The 22561-nt window shown below is 41.9% G+C and overlaps 1 long non-coding RNA gene across 1 annotated transcript in view; it reads right to left on the reverse strand.

Annotated features, from left to right (window-relative positions):
• Positions 1–834: 834 nt before the first annotated feature.
• Positions 835–22561, reverse strand: part of LOC109866277 (uncharacterized) — a 55528-nt gene continuing 33801 nt past the window's right edge. Inside the window, exons 2-3 of the long non-coding RNA XR_002251666.2 lie at positions 4679–4801; positions 835–1211 (exon numbers count right to left, since the gene is read on the reverse strand). This is a non-coding gene — a long non-coding RNA (uncharacterized LOC109866277). The remainder of the gene's footprint in view (positions 1212–4678; positions 4802–22561) is intronic.

A 22561-nucleotide genomic window follows, 5' to 3' on the forward strand; every position in this document is an offset into this window, starting at 1 on the left:
GACACAGCTTAGCCTTTTGTTAATCACCCTGTCATCTCAGATTTTCAAAATATGCTTTACAGCCAAAGCTAGACAAGCATTTGTGTAAGTTTATCGATAGCCTAGCATAGCCTTTTGTCCAGCTAGCAGCAGGTAACTTGGTCACGGAAATCAGAAAAGCATTCAAATTAAATCGTTTACCTTTGATGAACTTCGGATGTTTTCACTCACGAGATTCCCAGATAAATAGCAAATGTTCCTTTTTTCCAAAAATATTATTTTTGTAAGCGAAATAGCTCACGTTTGGCTAAGAAATCGCCTGGAAATTGCAGTCACGAAAACGGCAAAAAAGATTCCAAATTAGCTCCATAATATCAACAGATACATGGCAAACGTTGTTTATAATCAATCCTCAAGGTGTTTTTCAAATATCTATTCGATAATATATCCATCGGGACAGTTAGTTTTTCAGTAGGACCATTTGGAGTAATGGCTACCTCTGTATTTTACACAAGAATCTCTCTGGGAGCACCAGGTGACCACTTGCGTAATGTAGCCGCTTACGGGTATTCTTCAACATAAATGTGTAAAACTACGTCACAATGCTGTAGAGACCTTGGGGAATACGGAGAAAGAGTAATCTGGTTGATAGCCCATTCACTGCTCAATAGGGACTCATTGGAACGCAGCGCTTTCAAAACAGGAGGCACTTCCGGATTGGATTTTTCTCAGGCTTTCACCTGCAACATCAGTTCTGTTATACTCACAGACAATATTTTTACAGTTTTGGAAACTTTAGAGTGTTTTCTATCCTAAGCTGTCAATTATATGCATATTCTAGCATCTTGTCCTGACAAAATATCCCGTGTACTACGGGAACGTTTTTTTTCTTCAAAAATGAAAATAGTGCCCCCTAGTCACAACAGGTTTTAACTCACAATGTCACAATGTCACAATGCCCATTTTTTTCTTCTAAAAAGCAAAGGAGTCACCAAGAATGAGATTGATCATTTCACAATGAAAGCCTGTTTTTTGCTTAACTACACAGCACTGTGAAAAATATAATAAAAGTTATGGATTATTATGGATTATGGTTATGTTATGTTATGGATAATCCAGTGAGATATTCTCTCTAATGTCTTCTCCCCAGGTCTGACTCCGTCTGGCTGATTGTGGCTGATCGGAGTTGGAGCTGAAAGCTCCCTCTGCATCTCTCAGCATCCAGACAACATCTTTATGGAGAGAGAGAGAGAGAGAGAGAGAGAGAGAGAGAGAGAGAGAGAGAGAGATATTTACACTGATTGAACTCAGTAGACGCTGTCTGTAAAATTGGATCCATTCCTCTAGGCAATTCGACGTAATAATTTATCTCAGAAAGGCTAGGGTACAACTACACAAATTACAGTATAACAACTCAACCATGTTAAAATATTAGACTGTTTTACCCCAGCTATTTTGGAGCTTGGGAAATTATCTCCCATTTGGTCTTTTCTGTGTTTTATTACTCAAATAAGTAATGCTGCAAAACAGCAGCAACCGACAGCGAACACTGTTATCCTAAACTATTCTGACAGCATCAAGCATGCAACATGAACAGTTTATGAAGGCAATAAAACATGCATTTATGGTTCGCTGCAATTATAGCAAATGATTCCCCCATGCAATCCCTAAACTCAATCTCTCATAATTACAACGATGTCGACCAATTTGTGCTTTATGATGGATGAACTTAGAATGATTATCATGGGCTGTGTTTGTATTGGGTTTTTAAACGTTGCCGAGTTTTATGGCAAGATATGGGATGAGGAGAGGATTGGAACGGGAATGGTAGACAAACGTAGTGTGGGCATTGAGGTCATGGCATGTAGTAAGAGCCCTTGTGCTACAGCTGTAGAGACCCACACACAGAGGACAGATTTGGGAAGCATCACTCCGTTACACAGGCACACCATGCATGACTGGGATGGAAGGAGGCATAAAAAGTGGAGAGTCCCTTCAAATATGCAGTGGGGGAGGACTATTCCATTTGAAAGCAAAAACTGCAGAGGGTGAGAAACAAAAGCTCCTCAAAGCTATTCCAGAATTAAGTTGTTGTCTTTGAAGTCTGCAACAAAACAAACAAGAAATAAGGACTTTGTTCTTTCTCAAAAACATGATTATAAGACCTAAGGAAATATTTGTGTTTTTCAAATGACTTAATCCCTTTTCTGTACAAAGACCATTTCTGTGTGAGAACAGATTATATGTACCTACCAAGTGTGAGAACAGATTATATGTACCTACCAAGTGTGAGAACAGATTATATGTACCTACCAAGTGTGAGAACAGATTATATGTACCTACCAAGTGTGAGAACAGATTATATTTACCTACCAAGTGTGAGAACAGATTATATTTACCTACCAAGTGTGAGAACAGATTATATGTACCTACTAAGTGTGAGAACAGATTATATTTACCTACTAAGTGTGAGAACAGATTATATTTACCTACTAAGTGTGGGAACAGATTATATTTACCTACTAAGTGTGAGAACAGATTATATTTACCTACTAAGTGTGAGAACAGATTATATTTACCTACTAAGTGTGAGAACAGATTATATTTACCTACCAAGTGTGAGAACAGATTATATTTACCTACTAAGTGTGAGAACAGATTATATTTACCTACCAAGTGTGAGAACAGATTATATTTACCTACCAAGTGTGAGAACAGATTATATGTACCTACTAAATCTGAGAACAGATTATATGTACCTACTAAGTGTGAGAACAGATTATATTTACCTACTAAATCTGAGAACAGATTATATTTACCTACCAAGTGTGAGAACAGATTATATTTACCTACTAAGTGTGAGAACAGATTATATTTACCTACTAAATCTGAGAACAGATTATATTTACCTACTAAATCTGAGAACAGATTATATTTACCTACTAAATCTGAGAACAGATTATATTTACCTACTAAATGTGAGAACAGATTATATTTACCTACTAAGTGTGAGAACAGATTATATTTACCTACTAAGTGTGAGAACAGATTATATGTACCTACTAAGTGTGAGAACAGATTATATTTACCTACTAAGTGTGAGAACAGATTATATTTACCTACTAAATGTGAGAACAGATTATATTTACCTACTAAATCTGAGAACAGATTATATTTACCTACTAAGTGTGAGAACAGATTGTATTTACCTACTAAATCTGAGAACAGATTATATTTACCTACTAAGTGTGAGAACAGATTGTATTTACCTACTAAATCTGAGAACAGATTATATTTACCTACTAAGTGTGAGAACAGATTGTATTTACCTACTAAGTGTGAGAACAGATTATATGTACCTACTAAACGGATGTGTTAAGGGCTTAATGACATTGTTACGCCGAATGTTAAGCACAAAAGATGTGCCCTAATAAGTTGAAGTGAAATCAAAAAAATGTAAGAGGCTTGATTGTGACACTGAATTAAGCTCATTAGCTACAGTCCTTGAAAGTCCCAGCAGAGGATGTAGAGAATCTGAGAGAGGACATTAAAACAGCATTCTAAGAGATCTTTGCAAGCACTAGATGATAGTAGGTAATACTAGTAACAGCCACTTCACATTCTTGACCACACGGGGGTTCAGGAACAAGGTTTACATACTGTAGGTGCGGTAAATAAGTCAATGGAACGCGAACTGTGGGGATATTAGAAGGACGCCAGATTGATACAACACATCTGCTCTAACAGAGTGGATATTCATCAAATCCATCCTTATTTATGTATTGTAACAGGCCCACAATGTGGTTAGTAAAGTCATGTTTTTGCTGCACAACATAACAAGTTGTCACTGTTCAGGTTTAGAAGAAGTTACAGCTAAATGCTATCTCCTGTTCGTATAAACTGGTAGCATAGCTAGCATACAGAAATCAGTGGTGGTAGTCAAAGTTGTTTTTTAACTGTAATGCAGTTGATTGGTGATTTTGACATGAACATGTATTGGGGGTTGACATCTAAACAAGAATTACAGTTGTACAATATTAATTTGAGATCAAATTAAGATCCTTCATCTGTATTCCCCCGATTTTTATCTCAACATAGTGTGAAATACACATATAACCAATAGCCTAAATGTAGGATACTTTTACTGGGGAGCAATGAGGAGATTCAGGATTTTCCCCTGCAATTACTGCATGTATTTTATAGTTTGTGTCTGAACTTGGCAATATCTATTTATTTCGATAGGAGTAGAAGTAGGCTACAGAAGGAATTGATTTCCTGTCAAAAGAAGAGCTCCTTATTATGGGAAAGCCTTGTGGGTATAAGAGTTCTCTCTCCTACATGTTAACAAGTCCAATGGCCCCCAAAACTACCACTGCAGAACAGAACAGGCTTATTTAATTCACTGTTGGTGAAATTACTATAAAGGCTATGAGAGCAGTTTTCTCATCTAAAATACTAAAAGACACTTATGCCTACTAACTCCTGCAATAATGCATAACAGGGTTTTCTTGTAATACTCTTTTCATTCTCAAACCATTGATGTAATCAGAAACAGCTTTGCTCTTCTCTGATTTGTTCCCTTGATGCTAGCGAGGGAATCATGATTATCTTGGGTGGGCGATGTGATGCAAGGCATAGTAAACCAGGGGAAATTGCAACATCATGTAGGAGAGACACAAACTAATCCACCACTACAAACCCGAATTAAGTTTGGAGAGGCAGGCATCTGAAGTTCAGATCCCTCAATCCCAGGCCTTGGCGCTCGCTCGTGTTCAAACTTGGTGGTGGGGTTCAGGCTGACCAGAGGCAGAGTTTTAAGGACCTGCAGCAGAAGATCAATGATTCAGTTCAGGTGAGCACTAAGCAACCAAGCAGAGACACAAACAAAACATGAATCAGAAAGAGAAGAAGCCTTTCCCTCCTCCCTCTCTAGAACACATTGTTGTATTTGATGCAATGACATTGATGCCACTTCTCCCCTCTCACGCACGACATGACACGACACGACACGACACGACACGACACGACACGACACACACACACACACACACACACACACACACACACACACACACACACACACACACACACACACACACACACACACACACACACACACACACACACACACACACACACACACACACACACACACACACAGACAGGAGGAGGAGGAGAATTATGTTCTGGTGGTACAGCTCATTGCTTTCTAATAACACCCTCTAATCTCTCGCCAGTTCCCCGAGCGGGAGACTGTCCACTTTGAAAACATCGCAACATTTCACCTCAAATAAAACACCCTCCGCTGAACCCTGCCTTAGCTAAAGTACATCGCTGCCTCGCCTGGCCTCGACAGAAAAGAGGTTGCACACTCCGCTCCGCTCTCCTCCACTGCTCTCCTCCATCAAAGAGATTGGACGGAGAGAGTTGGCCCAGTGTGGGCAGGTGAAGAGAAGCCCATTTTAAATCCGGACCTGTCAGGTTGAATTAACTGTGCGGCCTAAATCGCTCAGTGGAGCCTCCGCTGTGCTGTTACCTGGACTGACGGGGTCACTGAGGCTTTCTATTTCCCCCACGGCCTTTTCTTCTACTCTTACTCTATTGTATTATTCTCTCCTCAACAGAACAGCCTTTGAATGTGGGAGTTGATAGAATGCTGAAATGTGCTGTATGACTCACTGTCTGTATTTGTTGGCAGCCGTGGGATCCATCTGTGATCCGGCCGAGCTGACCTTTCATCATTTACTTCACCTAAATTCTTAATTTCAAAAGAACCCTTCTTTCCTGTACGAGCCTACACAATAGCTCATGTGCTTTAGGCCTCAGAGTCATGCTTAGGTTTTCTCTCTGCTATACTAGAAGACGCTGGAAGATTCTACACAATACCTCATGTGCTCAATGTCTCAGGTGTACCACTCTCTGCAAGAGGATTCTTCACAATAGCTCATGTGCTTTAGGTCTGAGCTTTACTCAGGAGTGTTTCTCTCCAAATAGGAGAACTCATTTCTCAGGCATTAATCTGAGCCGAACCGTATGGCCTCCTCCCCACCTTTAATTTAATGCTCTGTGCGATGGCAGGGTGTGGCATGCAGCTGTGGTGTGGTGGAGTGTCCCCATAGCCTCCATGTGTTCACCTCCTGATTGTTCTCACTCCCCTGGATCTGTGCTCGTTAATGGAGCCTGATATGAAAGAAACCCACTCTGGTCCCCAAACAAAAGGAGTGTCTGAGGGAATTTCACACGCAGCACAGATACATTAAGGAAGACATAGCGGTGCAGGGATGGGTGGGAGGGAGGGATGGAAGGGGAATTTACGTACTAGCACATCTGTTATGAGAATTGAATGTTTAAAAAAGAGTGTAATGTTGGCTGCATGGATCTGGGTTCAAATACTATTTGAAATCTTTCAAAGACTATAAGTGTTTGCTTTAGCCTGCCTAGAGTGTCAGATGGGCGGGGTTGGCACTTCTGCAACTACTCTTTTGTTTCCATGGCGACAGGCAGGCTCAATCAAGCCCAGCTAAAGTATTTAAAATCATTTTAAACACTATTTAAAGCCAAGTGTGATGGATTCCATGACACTGATGATTGAAAGGCCCTGATATATGCCTTCCTCAACAAAAGAAACAAAAAACATCCATCCATAATTTGGCGACTTTCGAAGGGAAACTAGGAGATCTTGACCTGATCCAGTCTCCACACACACTCATCCCAGGGGCTGACCAGTGCAAAGAGTGCATTATGGGCTCTGCAGCATTCAATCATCTTCTCAACACACTGCTCCAGATGATCCAATGTCACTGTTATTGGGGGTTAAAGTATTAGGGTTAAAGTATTAGGGACCTTTTAAACCCTCAAATACAATTAAAGCACAACGGACAAACTAAGTTGATTTACTTTACCTCTGGTATCTGATAGGTTTGGGTGGGAAAAAATACAAAATATTTGAAAGAAGGAGTAGAAAAAATTGCAGGTGTAATTGTTAGTTGTCTTGGGGGATCAGTGATGGTTTTTGACTGAATCAACAATTGTAGGATAATGGTGAGTAGGTCTAATCCTCTCCAGTCCTTTGTGTTAACAACAGTCATGGCTTTGGTCTATATAGTTCTACGGTCTATATAGTTCTACGGTCTATATAGTTCTACGGTCTATATAGTTCTATGTTCTATATAGTTCTACGGTCTTTGGGATTGGGATTTTATTTTAGGAATAAGGCCTGTTTTTCTTTTGAAGCCAGAAGGAGGCTAGTATCAGCTACATTTATGCCTTTACTAGACTATGGGGATATTTTATATATGAATGCTTCCGCTCAGTGTTTGAGATCAATTGACACCCTTTACCATGGCACTTTGAGATTTATTTTAAACTGCAAAACCCTTACGCACCACTGCACTTTGTATACCAGGGTTGGCTGGCCTTCTCTAGTCACTCGTAGGCTCAGGCACTGGTATACTTTTATTTACAAGGCCATTTTGGGTTTACTACCTTTTTATTTGGGCATTTTTATTGTTCAGAAATGTGGTGGGTACTCTCTTCGTTCGCTGGACTTTATCCTGCTAACTGTTCCAAATGTCCGAACTGAATTTGGTAAAAGGGCTTTTATGTACTCTGCGCCATCGTCTTGGCACGCCTTACAAAATACTTTTAAACTGGAAGGACTTGTCCCGATTGGTATTTTTAAATCACTGATGAATGATCTTGAGACTGACCTGTCAATGTTTTTAATTTGATGTTTTTGATTTTGTTATACTGTTGTGAGTTCTATGGTTTTTACCAGATTACTTGTAGTTTTTCATGTTGTTTGTCTGTCATTTTTGTAATGACTTGGTGCTGCCTATTTTGGCCAGGACGCTCTTGAAAAATAGATTTTAAATCTCAATGAGCCCTTCCTGGTTAAATAACGGTTAAAATAAATCATATTAAAATAACACACCACATCAACCCAATACCCCTTATACCAGAACCATGGTCCTCCAATATCTGATTAGACAGAGGACCACAGGTCAGAAATATATTATCTATCATTCATGTCTTTATAGAACAAATACCAAATGGTGGGACATAGCGATAGAAGGATCCGCTCCTTTTTTTCCATTTTCGCCTAAAATGACATACCCAAATCTAACGGCCTGTAGCTCAGGACCTGAAGAAAGGATATGAACGTTCTTGATACCATTTGAAAGGAAACACTTTGTGGAAATGTGAAATGAATGTAGGAGAATATATCACATTAGATCGGGTAAAAGATGATTGTAGGTGTTATAAATGTAATTACAATGCATTATGGAGACAGAATTTAAAGTGAGTGCTAACCATATTTTATATGGAAGTTATCACTAAGGTTCTAGCCCGACCATTTTGGAGCAGTCAGTTGCAGCGTGTGCAACCGTGGCTGTCATGCTAGCACACCTGAGAGATCTGCCAGGCTGGTTGATGTGCTGCTACCTATTCCGTGTATGCATGAGCCACTTAAATATTTCCTGCTCAGGTCAATCCCACCAAAAGGCAGACTGATCATTTGTGACATACAGTTTCCTACACAAGGCCGTGGAATGCTGAAAAAACATTATACCTCTGTTACTGCTGCCTCCCTCATCACAACGAGCCTGTAAAGGTTCTCTGTTACTGCTGCCTCCCTCATCACAAGGACCCTGTAAAGGTTCTCTGTTACTGCTGCCTCCCTCATCACAAGGACCCTGTAAAGGTTCTCTGTTACTGCTGCCTCCCTCATCACAACGAGCCTGTAAAGGTTCTCTGTTAATGCTGCCTCCCTCATCACAACGAGCCTGTAAAGGTTCTCTGTTACTGCTGCCTCCCTCATCACAACGAGCCTGTAAAGGTTCTCTGTTACTGCTGCCTCCGTCATCACAAGGACCCTGTAAAGGTTCTCTGTTACTGCTGCCTCCCTCATCACAACGAGCCTGTAAAGGTTCTCTGTTACTGCTGCCTCCCTCATCACAACGAGCCTGTAAAGGTTCTCTGTTACTGCTGCCTCCCTCATCACAACGAGCCTGTAAAGGTTCTCTGTTACTGCTGCCTCCCTCATCACAACGAGCCTGTAAAGGTTCTCTGTTACTGCTGCCTCCCTCATCACAACGAGCCTGTAAAGGTTCTCTGTTAATGCTGCCTCCCTCATCACAACGAGCCTGTAAAGGTTCTCTGTTACTGCTGCCACCCTCATCAAAACGAGGAAGGTTCTCTGTTTCTGTATGTGTGTGTCTATCTCCACTAGCTGTAGCATCAAAGAGATCTACATGTAGATTAAAGTGGAGACATAAGCTACTGAGTTGAAAAGATTTTCTAAAATATTTGCAAACATTTTAGCCAGGAGTTCTGAAAGTAGCACTCAAGAGCCAAAACGGGTACCCGAAAAGTGTCGTAGTACGTCACATATGTACAGATATGTCCACTGCGTCATTGCTCTCTCTCTCTCTCTCTCTCTCTCTGACGTAACAATGTACATATTGCCAAAGCTTATTTTGGATATTTACAATATAAAAAGTAAATTAAAATGAGAATCAAAATTGTCAACGGGACAACAGTAACAACAATAACCAAGGGTCAAAATTACCATATGTTCAACAATAACAATAAGCATACAGTAGAGGACATGTGCAGGTTGATTGGTCTGTCAGACACTGTCCCTCAACTTATGGCAGGCAGCAATGTAGTGCGCTGCCAACCCACAGCTCTCTGCGTCCTCCCCCAACAGGACGGGTAGCCGATCCTCATCAGAGAGGTCTTTGAAACCTTGAATAAGGGTTTCACATTTGGGGAAATGACACTCTCTAATTGTTTTATATTTTTTTCATTTTGTCAGGAAATGCAGCTCCGTCTCAGGTTCTGCTGTTGTGCAGTGGTTGCACAGCCTTTTCTCTACAGGGAGACAGGTTTTCCTGTGTCTACCCTTCTCAATGGCAAGGCTGTGCTCACTGAGCCTGTACTTTGTCAAGGTTTTTCTAAGGTTTTGATCAGTAACCATGGTCAAATATTTAGCCACGGTGTACTGTCGATTTAGGGCCAGATAGCACTGCATTTTGCTTTGTGCTTGTGTTTGTGTTTCCCAATAAGCAATATAGTTTTGTTTTGACTGTGTTGTAATTTGGTTTATCCTGATTGATTGGATGTTGTGGTCCAGAGGCTTCAGTGCGTTAGTAGAACAGGTTTGTGAACTCAGCCCCAGGACCAGCTGGATGAGGGTACTCTTTTCTTTGCTCAGCTCTTGGCATTGCAGGGCTTGGTAATGATATGAGAAGCGGTCACTGTATTTTAGATGTTTCTAAAACTTAATTGCTCTTTTTTTAGTTTTTATTGTTCGTGGATATTGGCCTGATTCTGCCCTGCATGCATTGATTGTAGTTTTCCTCTGGACATGTAGGAGAATCTTACAGAACTCTGCATGCAGGGTTTCAATGGGGTGTTTGTCCCATTTGATGAAATCTTGTTTTGCAAGTGGACCCCACACCTCGCTGCTATAAAGTGCAATTGGTTAAATGACATATTCAATTAGTTTTAGCCAAATTATAATAGGTATTTCAATTTGAATTAGCTTTTTAATGGCGTAGAATGCCCTGCGTGCTTTCTCTCTCAGCTCATTCACTGCCTCATTAAGGTGTCCAGTTGAGCTTATTTTTAAACCTAAGTAATTTTAGTGTGTACAGAATAGTGGCCAATTCGTTAATGTAAATATTGAAAAGTGCAGGGCTCAGATTGCAACCCTGGCGAAGGCCCCGCCCCTGGTTAAAGAATTCTGTTATTTTCTTACCAATTTTAACGCTGCACGTATTGCCAGTATACATTGATTTAATTATGTCATGTTTTACCCCCTACACCACTTTCAATAACTTTGTAGAACAGTCCTGTATGCCACATGGAATCAAATGCTTTTTGGAAGTTGATAAAGCAAGCATATATTTTGGTATTATTTTGGTGGACATGTTAATCTATTTTTAAATTTTTGCAAATGTATAAAAATATCAAATTTATATAAGTAGTCAGACCCATTCCTCAGTACTTTATTGAAGCACATTTGGAAGCGATTACAGCCTTGAGTCTTCTTGGGTATGATGCTGCAAGCTTGTATTTGGAGAGGTTATCCCATTATTCTCTGAAGATCCTCTCAAGTTCTGTCAGGTTGGATGGGGAGCTTCGCTGCACAGCTATTTTCAGGTCTCTCCAGAGAAGTTTGAACGGGTTCAAGTCCAGGCTCTGGCCCGGGAAACTCAAGGGCATTCCGAAACCACTCCTGTGTTGTCTTGACTGTGTTGTCAGGGTTGTCAGGGTTGTTGTCCTGTTGGAAGGTGAATCTTCATCCCAGTCTGATGTCCTGAGCACTCTGGAGAAGGTTTACATCAAGGATATCTCTGTACTTTGCTCCATTCATCTTCCCCTCAATCCTGACTAGTTTCCCAGTCCCTGATGCTGAAAAACATCCCCACAGCATGATGTTGCCAACACAATGCTTCACTGTAGGGATAATGGCAGGTTTCCTCCAGACGTGACGCTTGGCAATCAGGCCAAACAGCTAAATCTTGGTATCATCAGACCAGAGAATCCTTTGTCTCATGGTTTGAGAGTCTTTAGGTGCCTTTTGGCAAGCTCCAAGTGGGCTGTCATGTGCCTTTACTGAGGAGTGGCTTCTGTCTGGCCACTCTACAATAAAGGCCTGATTGGTGGAGTGCTGCAGAGAGGGTTGTCATTCTGGAAGGTTCTCCCATCTCCACAGAGGAACTCTTGAGCTCTGTCAGAGTGACCATCGGGTTCTTGGTCACCTCACTGACCAAGGCCTTTCTCCCCCAATTGCTCAGTTTGGCCGGGTGGCCAGCTCTAGGAAGAGTCTTGTTGGTTCCAAACTTCTTTCATTCTTCAAAAGTAACTTCCTCACCATTTTAGATAAGCATGCTCCGTTCAAAAAATGCAGAACTAAGAACAGATACAGCCCTTGGTTCACCCCAGACCTGACTGCCCTCGACCAGCACAAAAACATCCTGTGGCGGACTGCAATAGCATCGAATAGTCCCCGTGATATGCAACTGTTCAGGGAAGTCCGGAACCAATACACGCAGTCAGTCAGGAAAGCTAAGGCCAGCTTCTTCAGGCAGAAGTTTGCATCCTGTAGCTCCAACTCCAAAAAGTTCTGGGACACCGTGAAGTCCATGGAGAACAAGAGCACCTCCTCCCAGCTGCCCACTGCACTGAGGCTAGGTAACACGGTCACCACTGATAAATCCATGATTATCGAAAACTTCAATAAGCATTTCTCAACGGCTGGCCATGCCTTCCACCTGGCTACTTCAACCTCGGCCAACAGCTCCGCCCCCCCCGCAGCTCCTCGCCCAAGCCTCTCCAGGTTCTCTTTTAACCAAATCCAGATAGCAGATGTTCTGAAAGAGCTGCAAAACCTGGACCCGTACAAATCAGCTGGGCTTGACAATCTGGACCCTCTATTTCTGAAACTATCTGCCACCATTGTCGCAACCCCTATTACCAGCCTGTTCAACCTCTCTTTCATATCGTCTGAGATCCCCAAGGATTGGAAAGCTGCCGCAGTCATCCCCCTCTTCAAAGGGGGAGACACCCTGGACCCAAACTGTTACATACCTATATCCATCCTGCCCTGCCTATCTAAGGTCTTCGAAAGCCAAGTCAACAAACAGGTCACTGACCATCTCGAATCCCACCGCACCTTCTCCGCTGTGCAATCTGGTTTCCGAGCCGGTCATGGGTGCACCTCAGCCACACTCAAGGTACTCAACGATATCATAACCGCCATCGATAAAAGACAGTACTGTGCAGCCGTCTTCATCGACCTTGCCAAGGCTTTCGACTCTGTCAATCACCATATTCTTATCGGCAGACTCAGGAGCCTCGGTTTTTCGGATGACTGCCTTGCCTGGTTCACCAATTACTTTGCAGACAGAGTTCAGTGCGTCAAATCGGAGGGCATGCTGTCTGGTCCTCTGGCAGTCTCTATGGGGGTGCCACAGGGTTCAATTCTCGGGCCGACTCTTTTCTCTGTGTATATCAATGATGTTGCTCTTGCTGCGGGCGATTCCCTGATCCACCTCTACGCAGACGACACCATTCTATATACCTTCGGCCCGTCTTTGAACACTGTGCTATCTAACCTCCAAACAAGCTTCAATGCCATACAACACTCCTTCCGTGGCCTCCAACTGCTCTTAAACGCTAGTAAAACCAAATGCATGCTTTTCAACCGGTCGCTGCCTGCACCCGCATGCCCGACTAGCATCACCACCCTGGATGGTTCCGACCTAGAATATGTGGACGTCTATAAGTACCTAGGTGTCTGGCTAGACTGCAAACTCTCCTTCCAGACTCATATCAAACATCTCCAATCGAAAATCAAATCAAGAGTCGGCTTTCTATTCCGCAACAAAGCCTCCTTCACTCACGCCGCCAAGCTTACCCTAGTAAAACTTACTATCCTACCGATCCTCGACTTCGGCGATGTCATCTACAAAATGGCTTCCAACACTCTACTCAGCAAACTGGATGCAGTCTATCACAGTGCCATCCGTTTCGTCACTAAAGCACCTTATACCACCCACCACTGCGACTTGTATGCTCTAGTCGGCTGGCCCTCGCTACATATTCGTCGCCAGACCCACTGGCTCCAGGTCATCTACAAGTCCATGCTAGGTAAAGCTCCGCCTTATCTCAGCTCACTGGTCACGATGGCAACACCCATCCGTAGCACGCGCTCCAGCAGGTGTATCTCACTGATCATCCCTAAAGCCAACACCTCATTTGGCCGCCTTTCGTTCCAGTACTCTGCTGCCTGTGACTGGAACGAATTGCAAAAATCGCTGAAGAGACTTTTATCTCCCTCACCAACTTCAAACATCAGCTATCTGAGCAGCTAACCGATCGCTGCAGCTGTACATAGTCTATTGGTAAATAGCCCACCCTTTTTCACCTACCTCATCCCCATACTGTTTTTATTTATTTACTTTTCTGCTCTTTTCCACACCAATATCTCTACCTGTACATGACCATCTGATCATTCATCACTCCAGTGTTAATCTGCAAAATTGTAATTATTTGCCTACCTCCTCATGCCTTTTGCACACATTGTATATAGACTCCCCCTTTGGTTTCTACTGTGTTATTGACTTGTTAATTGTTTACTCCATGTGTAACTCTTTGTTGTCTGCTCACACTGCTATGCTTTATCTTGGCCAGGTCGCAGTTGCAAATGAGAACTTGTTCTCAACTAGCCTACCTGGTTAAATAAAGGTGAAATAAAAAATAAAAATAAAAAGAATGATGGAGGCCACTGTGTTCTTGGGGACCTTCAATGCTACATACATTTTTTGGTACCCTTCCCCAGATCTGTGCCTCAACACAATGATGTCTCGGAGATCTACGGACAATTCCTTTGACATCATGGCTTGGTTTATGTTCTAACATGCAATGTCAACTGTGGGACCTTATATAGACAGTGCCTTTCCAAATCATGTCCAATCAGCATTCCACCAATCAGGCCTTTATGGTAGAGTGGCCAGATGGATGCCACTCCTCAGTAAAAGGCACATGACAGCCCACTTGGAGTTTGCCAAAAGGCACCTAAAGACACTCAGACCATGATAATTCATATTCTGTTCTGATATAACTATTTGGCCTAAGGGGTCTGAGTACTTTCCGAAAGGCACTGTACTGGATCGGTGTCCCGCTAGCAGGACAACTTCCGGTGAAACTGGAGGGCGCGCAATTCAAATAAATAATCATAAATATTATGGATTTTAAAAATGTATGTACATATAAGTGTCTTATATCGACTGAAAGCTTAAATTCTTGTTAATCTAACTGAACTGTCTGATTTACAGTAGCTGTTACAGCAAAAACATGCCATGCAATTGTTTGAGGACAGCGCCCCACATCAAAATATTTTTCCACCGGCAAAGGTTTCATACATTCACATATAACAATTAAATATTCACTTACTTTTTGAAAATCTTCCTCTGATTTGTCATCCAAAGGGTCCCAGCTATAACATGTAGTGTCGTTTGTTAGATGAAATCTTTATATCCCAAAAGGTCTGTTTAGTTGGCGCCATCAATTTGAGTAATCCACTCGTTCAATTCGCAGAGAAAGGAATCCGAAAAATTACCCCTAAACTTTGTTTCTACAAGTCAAAATATGTTTCTATTTACTCCTCAGAGTAAATAAAATAAAATGTAAAATGTAATCAACCTATAATACTTACGATGTTCAATAGGAAACCGATTTTAACAGGTGCGTAATGTCTTCATGGCGCTCGCAAACACGAATTTCCAAGACAAGCCTGAAACCTTGAACATAGACTGCTGACAGCTCGTGGAAGCCATAGGAATTATATTCAGGGAGCTAATTTTTAATATGACCTTTCTCTTGCAATTTTAAGAGGATGGTCTCTCAAAATAAAACAAATCTGGTTGTTTTTTCTTTGGATTTTCTCCTACCATATCTATTGTGTTATAGTCTCCTACATTATTTTAACATTTCTACAAACTTCAACGTGTTTTCTTTCCAATGGTACCAACTATATGCATATCCTGGCTTCAGGGCCTGAGTAACAGGCAGTTTACTTTGGGCACGTCATTCAGACAGGAAGTGGAGAAAAAAAGGGGCCTAGCCCTAAGAAGATTTATATACATACTCCTAGCAAGCTCATTACTGCAGCAGCAAAAAATCGGAAACAGTAATTCTCTGTTAGATTCCCCTTCGTGCGAGCGAAAACCTATTGCCTGGAACTCGAATTGCAAGGTGCCTGGCCCACGTGGGCCAAGTGTGCAGTTCTCAAAATGGTGCCACAAAGCTTCCAGAAAACAGTTGCTTCAAACTAGGAATTTCATGTGTAATTGAGGAATAACTGTGATTTTGCTCATAGACTATGCATGCATGAACTATACATTGACACATCCTGCCCAAAGCGGGAGGTTTAAAAAATACTTACATAGTTCTCAAAGTTCCGGAACGTCTTATTAACTTTCACAACCAGGACTGAAATCACACTGGCAAGTTTAAAGAAACAAGGGAAGGGGTCGATGCTTTGTGTTGCGTTCTGATGGCTGTCTCTCTTCCATTATGCAGCGGACACGTCTGGAGTGTAAGGCATTTAGTTGACTTGTTTTTCTAGTAGCGTGCAGAAAGCTGGTAGACAATCATAAAGAGCCAACCTGCTCTGCCACTGTGTGTGTCAGAGGAGGCTGGTGGGAGGAGCAATAGAAGGACGGGCTCATTGTAATGGATTGAAAGTAATCAAAGTAATCACACCTGTGTGTGTGTGTGTTCCACCTGCCTCTAGCAGCACCAGAAGGAAACAGCTCTAATGTGCACATCGTCGAGCACCACACCATCAGACACATGTCGGAGGTCAAGGCGGAGATGCAGCGGCATATGGTGCTGAAGTGACTCCAAAGAACGTGCTGCGGAAGCGCTACGATCCGTGGCATCAGGCAGCGTGCTGTTCTTTCCCAGCCTGCTGTAGCATCTAATGACTTTTTATGGGTCCCCGCTTTTTCAAGTCATAATGACAAATCAATAAAGCAACTGTATAATGTCATTGAATTGTTAATAAAGTGTTGGGAAATGTTCTCCCACTTTCCATTCAGATAAACACTGAAACTCTGCAAATACAGCATCTCCGTTGTTCATTATATACAGTGTCCATATTAGGATTTCCCCAACTCCTGCAGAGACTGAGGATGTCCTAATATGGACAATGTACATACTATCATCATGATGGATAATAGATGAATGAGGATTCATGGGTAGGCTATTTGCACAAAACACTCAACGTAGACTACAGATGCACAACAGTTGAATGGATCTGACAAAGGCATTGCTCCTGCCTAAATGTTGCGCCACTGTTGTGTTGGGATTGCTATCCAAGCTGTGGTTCTATTATGATTGGTACGGAGCAAAAACAATGCTGAGCTCCCAAATGCATGGTATTCTGGGTAAAACACTTGTCCTCATGAGGTTCGATGATGCTATTTTTTTAATGATGATCAGTCCCGTGTCTTTTTTCTTCACAGAGCGATCAATATTCCTCGTAATCCAACACGGCAGTGACTATCTGCGAACCACTTTATCGTATTAATTGTGAAAATGTTTGAAAGATATGACATTTATGTACACATGTCCATATTCACACCTGAGTTCACAGGTCTATCCACTGAGCTCTTTATGGAGATGCCAATGCTACCTGGGTTTTTCTGCTGTTCATTTCTGGTTGTCTGCTGTGTGAAGGAAAGGAAAGAGGAGAGAGGGATTCATGTACTTCCAGTCAACAAACTACAGCAACACAAACTGAACACTTCATTTTCTACAAATTGATACCAACATAATCAAAGGACAAACTCACAGCCTGACTTGAATATTCAACCCAATCAAAGGACAAATGCACAGCCTGACTTGAATATTCAACCTACTCAAAGGACAAACTCACAGCCTGACTTGAATATTCAAGTGTGATCAAGAGGCAGCTTCCAATTACTCCGCTGTGAACTACAGAGCAGTTTATCACCTGTTTTCTCATCATATTCACCCACCTCTCCCTGCCAGCCCTCCTGAGCCATGTGCTCTCCGTCAATCGCCCTCACGCTCAGCCTCATCCTCCACCCTCACACATCTCTCCCTGTCAGTCTCCCTCAGCCTCAGCCTCCACCCTCACTTCACACCTCTCCCTGTCAGCCCCCCTTAGCCCACTCTCAGCCTCTGCCTCAGCCTCCACCCTCACACCTCTCGCTGTCAGCCCACCTCAGCCTCAGTCTCCACCTTCACACTTCTCTTCTTGTCAGCCCCCTCAGCCTCGGCCTTAGCTTCCACCCTCATACCTTTCCCTGTCAACCCCCCTCAGCCTCAATCTCAGCCTCACACCTCTCTCCTCCTGTCATCCCCCCTCAGTCTCACACCTCTCTCCCTGTCAGTCCCCCTCAGCCTTCAGCCTTCAGCCTCAAACCTCTGGACATGCATCGTCACAGATGACCGAGCCTCCAGCCTCACACCTCTGGCCGTGCAGCTGACCCAGACACTATCTGATCTGCTGGGTTTGATGGAGCCTGGTGAGGCATCACACCACATCTCACCCCACCACTCTGACTGCAGAGAGGAGAGGAGGAGAGAAGGAGGAGAGGGGGAGAGGAGAGAAGGAAATGAGAAGCGGAGAGGAGGAGAGGAGATGGGGAAAGGGGGAAGGAGAGGAGAGGGGGAGAGAAGAGGAGAAGGGGAGAGGAGAGGATAAGGGGAGAGGAGAGGGGGAGAGGAGAAGAGGAGAAGGGGAGAGGAGAGAAGAAGAGGAGAAGTGAGAGGAGGAGCAGAGTGAATTGTGCAGATGGTTGATTAGAAAACTCGTATGCCATTCTAAATCCCTGAGCAGTCCTTAGGGAGGAAGAGGTCTTATCTGTGATCAAGCTTCTCTTCTTCCTCATCTCCCCCATCCTCTGTCCTTCTTGAACTACATGGAAGATGTTCAAAGATATTTCAATCACTTGTTTCTTTTCTGTTTTTAAAGAGCTGTTCAAGGATAGGATGAGTAATTAAATCCTTTTTTCTGCATACAGATCCATAGCAATACCCATCTTAATTATTTAACAACTCCTTTCGACAGCTTCTTTGCTGGGTGTTGCTTTTTGAATGTCAATAAAGAGACTTGATATGGTACCTTCATTAATAAAGGTGTCTAAAGTTCATTTGGTTATGTTTGAAATGTCTCTCAAGATTCAAGAACTGTGGGTTTTACATATGAAAAATACAGTAACAAGTCAAAATCATTGTATTATAATCTTTCACCGAAAACAAAGGTTTTGGTTTAGCTTTCATACTGTATTACGGTGTTCATATTAGGACAGTCCTTTAGTGGACACCTAGTTATATTCAGATTCTCATGGGAACTTCATTTGATCAGATAAAGTATTTCTCATTGCTGCCATGACTGAAGCTTGGTTTGTGCTTCTCAGTGGGTTTGGTAGCCTTTCTCTAGCTGCAGAATCCCAATCATAAAGGGTATTAGGAACATTAACTGTAACTTGCCATTGGTATTAGTGCTACAATGTGTAAAAGTTTCACTTTGACAAACTTCTGTCTTAATAGCCTCAGAGTTACTGGAGGTAATTCAAGTGACTTACACATAGGGGCGATTTCCGGAACACAGATTAAGCCTAGTCCTGGACAAAATAGCACTTTAAATGGAGAATCTGTATTGAGTTTGCTTTTTAGTCTATAACTATGCTTTTTAGTCTCAGAAACCGGCCCATAGAGTGCATATTTCGGTCTTTTGTAAAGGTTAATGTGACAGAAGCTGTGACAATGTTTCAGAAATGAGCTGTAACTGATTAGGATTAGTAACAATGTCAAAGAGAGGGTATAATGACAAAACATTTAGAAACATGACAAATACACTGCATTAGAAAAGTATTCAGACCCCTTGACTTTTTCAACATTTTCTTTTCTTATATCTTATATAATATTTAATCAATTTTAGTATAAGGCTGTAACGTAACAAAATGGAATCTAATGGACTAAATTAATCCTGATAAAAGTGTCCTCCATTTCTTGAGTTTGAGTTCTCACTTATGACACCAATGCAACAGGATAACTTTCATATAATGAATTTCAGGGTTGGGTTATTTCCTGAATGTAATTTGATAAAGTTACTAGTTTGGATTACCCAAACTCAGTAACGTAATCCCGTTACATTTAGATTCCTTTCCCCTTAAGAGGCGTTAGAAGAAGACATGTTAGAAAATGTATGTTACCAATTGCACGACATATATTGCAGGATAAATCAATGGTAAAGTTTACATAGCTGGCCATATATGGATGTTAAATTTTACTTTATGATTTTCTTCTAACCCATCGCTTTCTACTGCATATAATAATATGATTAAATTATATTTTTACATTAAAAACCAAAGTCTGAGGAGGAGTAAGGATCGGACCAAAGCTCAGCGTGGTAAGTGTTCATGAAGATTTTTAATTCAAACTCAGAACACTAAACAGAAAATAACAACGTGAATTTACAAAACCGAAACAGTACCGTGTGGCCAAAACACTCACACGGAAACAAACACCCACAATCCAAAAGTGAAACCCAGGCTACCTAAGTATGATTCTCAGTCAGGGACAACAATTGACAGCTGCCTCTGATTGAGAACCATACTAGGCCAAACTCAAAAACCAACATAGAAAAACAAGCATAGACTGCCTACCCCAACTCACGCCCTGACCATACTAAAACAAAGACAAAAACAAAGGAACTAAGGTCAGAACGTGACAACTTGGCAATATGGAAGTACAGATTAGCCTAATTGTTTTACCCGAGCATGACCCCAAAACTAAGGACTTATTAGGCAGCCCAACTCTGTTGTTTATGATTTTGTTGTCATGGAGGACATGATTCAAGTTGAAAAATAAATGCTGCGCTCATGGAATGGCATGCCTTGAGCACTACTAAAAAGTGCTATTTACATGTGAAAAATGAATGGCATATGCTGCATTTGCTATAGGCCTATTGTTTACCTTTTTTTGTGACACTTTGATATCTTGATAATATACAGCTGTTTAAAGGGAAAATGTTTTGGTAAAAAGCTGAGGGATGGGCCTGGAGAAATGGAACCACTCTCAGATTAATAGACAGAGCTATGGATGCAAGGATTTACCACTCATGATATCAAAAGGTTTGTTTTAACAATGTTTTTAGGCTAGTATTCAGTGTTTGTTTACGTTTACAATGTTTCCAAACATTGGAGTAAAACAAGCCTCTATTTTGGGTACTCATGGAGTATGACAGTTGAACTAAGCTCATGTGGCATGTATTAGTTACAGTGGGGCAAAAAAGTATTTAGTCAGCCACCAATTGTGCATGTTCTCCCACTTAAAAAGATGAGAGACGGATGTAATTTTCATCATAGGTACACTTCAACTATGACAGACAAAATGAGAAAAAAAAATCCAGAAAATCACATTGTAGGATTTTTAATGAATTTATTTGCAAATGATGGTGGAAAGTAAGTATTTGGTCACCTACAAACAAGCAAGATTTCTGGCTCTCACAAACCTGTAACTTCTTTAAGAGGGTCCTCTGTCCTCCACTCATTACCTGTATTAATGGCACCTGTTTGAACTTGTTATCACTATAAAAGACACCTGTCCACAACCTCAAACAGTCACACTCCAAACTCCACTATGGCCAAGACCAAAGAGCTGTCAAAGGACACCAGAAACAAAATTGTAGACCTGCACCAGGCTGTGAAGACTGAATCTGCAATAGGTAAGCAGCTTGGTTTGAAGAAATCAACTGTGGGAGCAATTATTAGGAAATGGAAGACATACAAGACCACTGATAATCTCCCTTGAGCTGGGGCTCCACGGCAAGATCTCACCGCGTGGGGTCAAAATGATCACAAGAACGGTGAGCAAAAATCCCAGAACTACACGGGGGGACCTAGTGAATGACCTGCAAAGAGCTGGGACCAATGTAACAAAGCCTACCATCAGCAAGGGCATTGAAGATGAAACGTGGCTGGGTCTTTCAGCATGACAATGATCCCAAATACACCGCCCGGGCAACGAAGGAGTGGCTTCGTAAGAAGCATTTCAAGGTCCTGGAGTGGCCTAGCCAGTCTCCAGATCTCAACCCCATATAAAATCTTTGGAGGGAGTTGAAAGTCCATGTTGCCCAGCAACAGCCCCAAAACATCACTGCTCTAGAGGAGATCTGCATGGAGGAATGGGCCAAAATACCAGCAACAGTGTGTGAAAACCTTGTGAAGACTTACAGAAAACGTTTGACCTCTGTCATTGCCAACAAATGGTATGTAACAAAGTATTGGGATAAACTTTTGTTATTGACCAAATACTTATTTTCCACCATAATTTGCAAATAAATTCATTAAAAATCATAAAATGTGATTTTCTGGATGTTTTTTCTCATTTTGTCTGTCATAGTTGAAGTGTACCTATGATGAAAATTACAGGCCTCTCTCATCTTTTTAAGTGGGAGAACTTGCACAATTGGTGGCTGACTAAATACTTTTTTGCCCCACTGTATATTCTTCAAGAATCAATGAATATATAATTTATAATTCCAAAAACGTAGTAGTGACTACAGATTGCCCTATAAATCTATCAAAAAAAGAGTTTGAGCATATGTGCATTAGGCCTATGGATTTATTTTTCTTATGAGTTTATTAGCATGAATTAGATTGAGTAATAAAAGCCCCACTTTTAATTCATAGGCTGGGATCCTCACGATGCAGCTGTTAATCCATAGGCTGGGATCCTCACTATGCAGCTGTTAATCCATAGGCTGGGATCCTCACTATGCAGCTGTTAATCCATAGGCTGGGATCCTCACTATGCAGCTGTTAATCCATAGGCTGGGATCCTCACGATGCAGCTGTTAATCCATAGGCTGGGATCCTCACTATGCAGCTGTTAATCCATAGGCTGGGATCCTCACTATGCAGCTGTTAATCCATAGGCTGGGATCCTCACTATGCAGCTGTTAATCCATAGGCTGGGATCCTCACTATGCAGCTGTTAATCCATAGGCTGGGATCCTCACTATGCAGCT

This window comes from Oncorhynchus kisutch, linkage group LG21, assembly GCF_002021735.2.
Source record: "Oncorhynchus kisutch isolate 150728-3 linkage group LG21, Okis_V2, whole genome shotgun sequence".
Classification (NCBI taxonomy): Eukaryota; Metazoa; Chordata; class Actinopteri; order Salmoniformes; family Salmonidae; genus Oncorhynchus; species Oncorhynchus kisutch.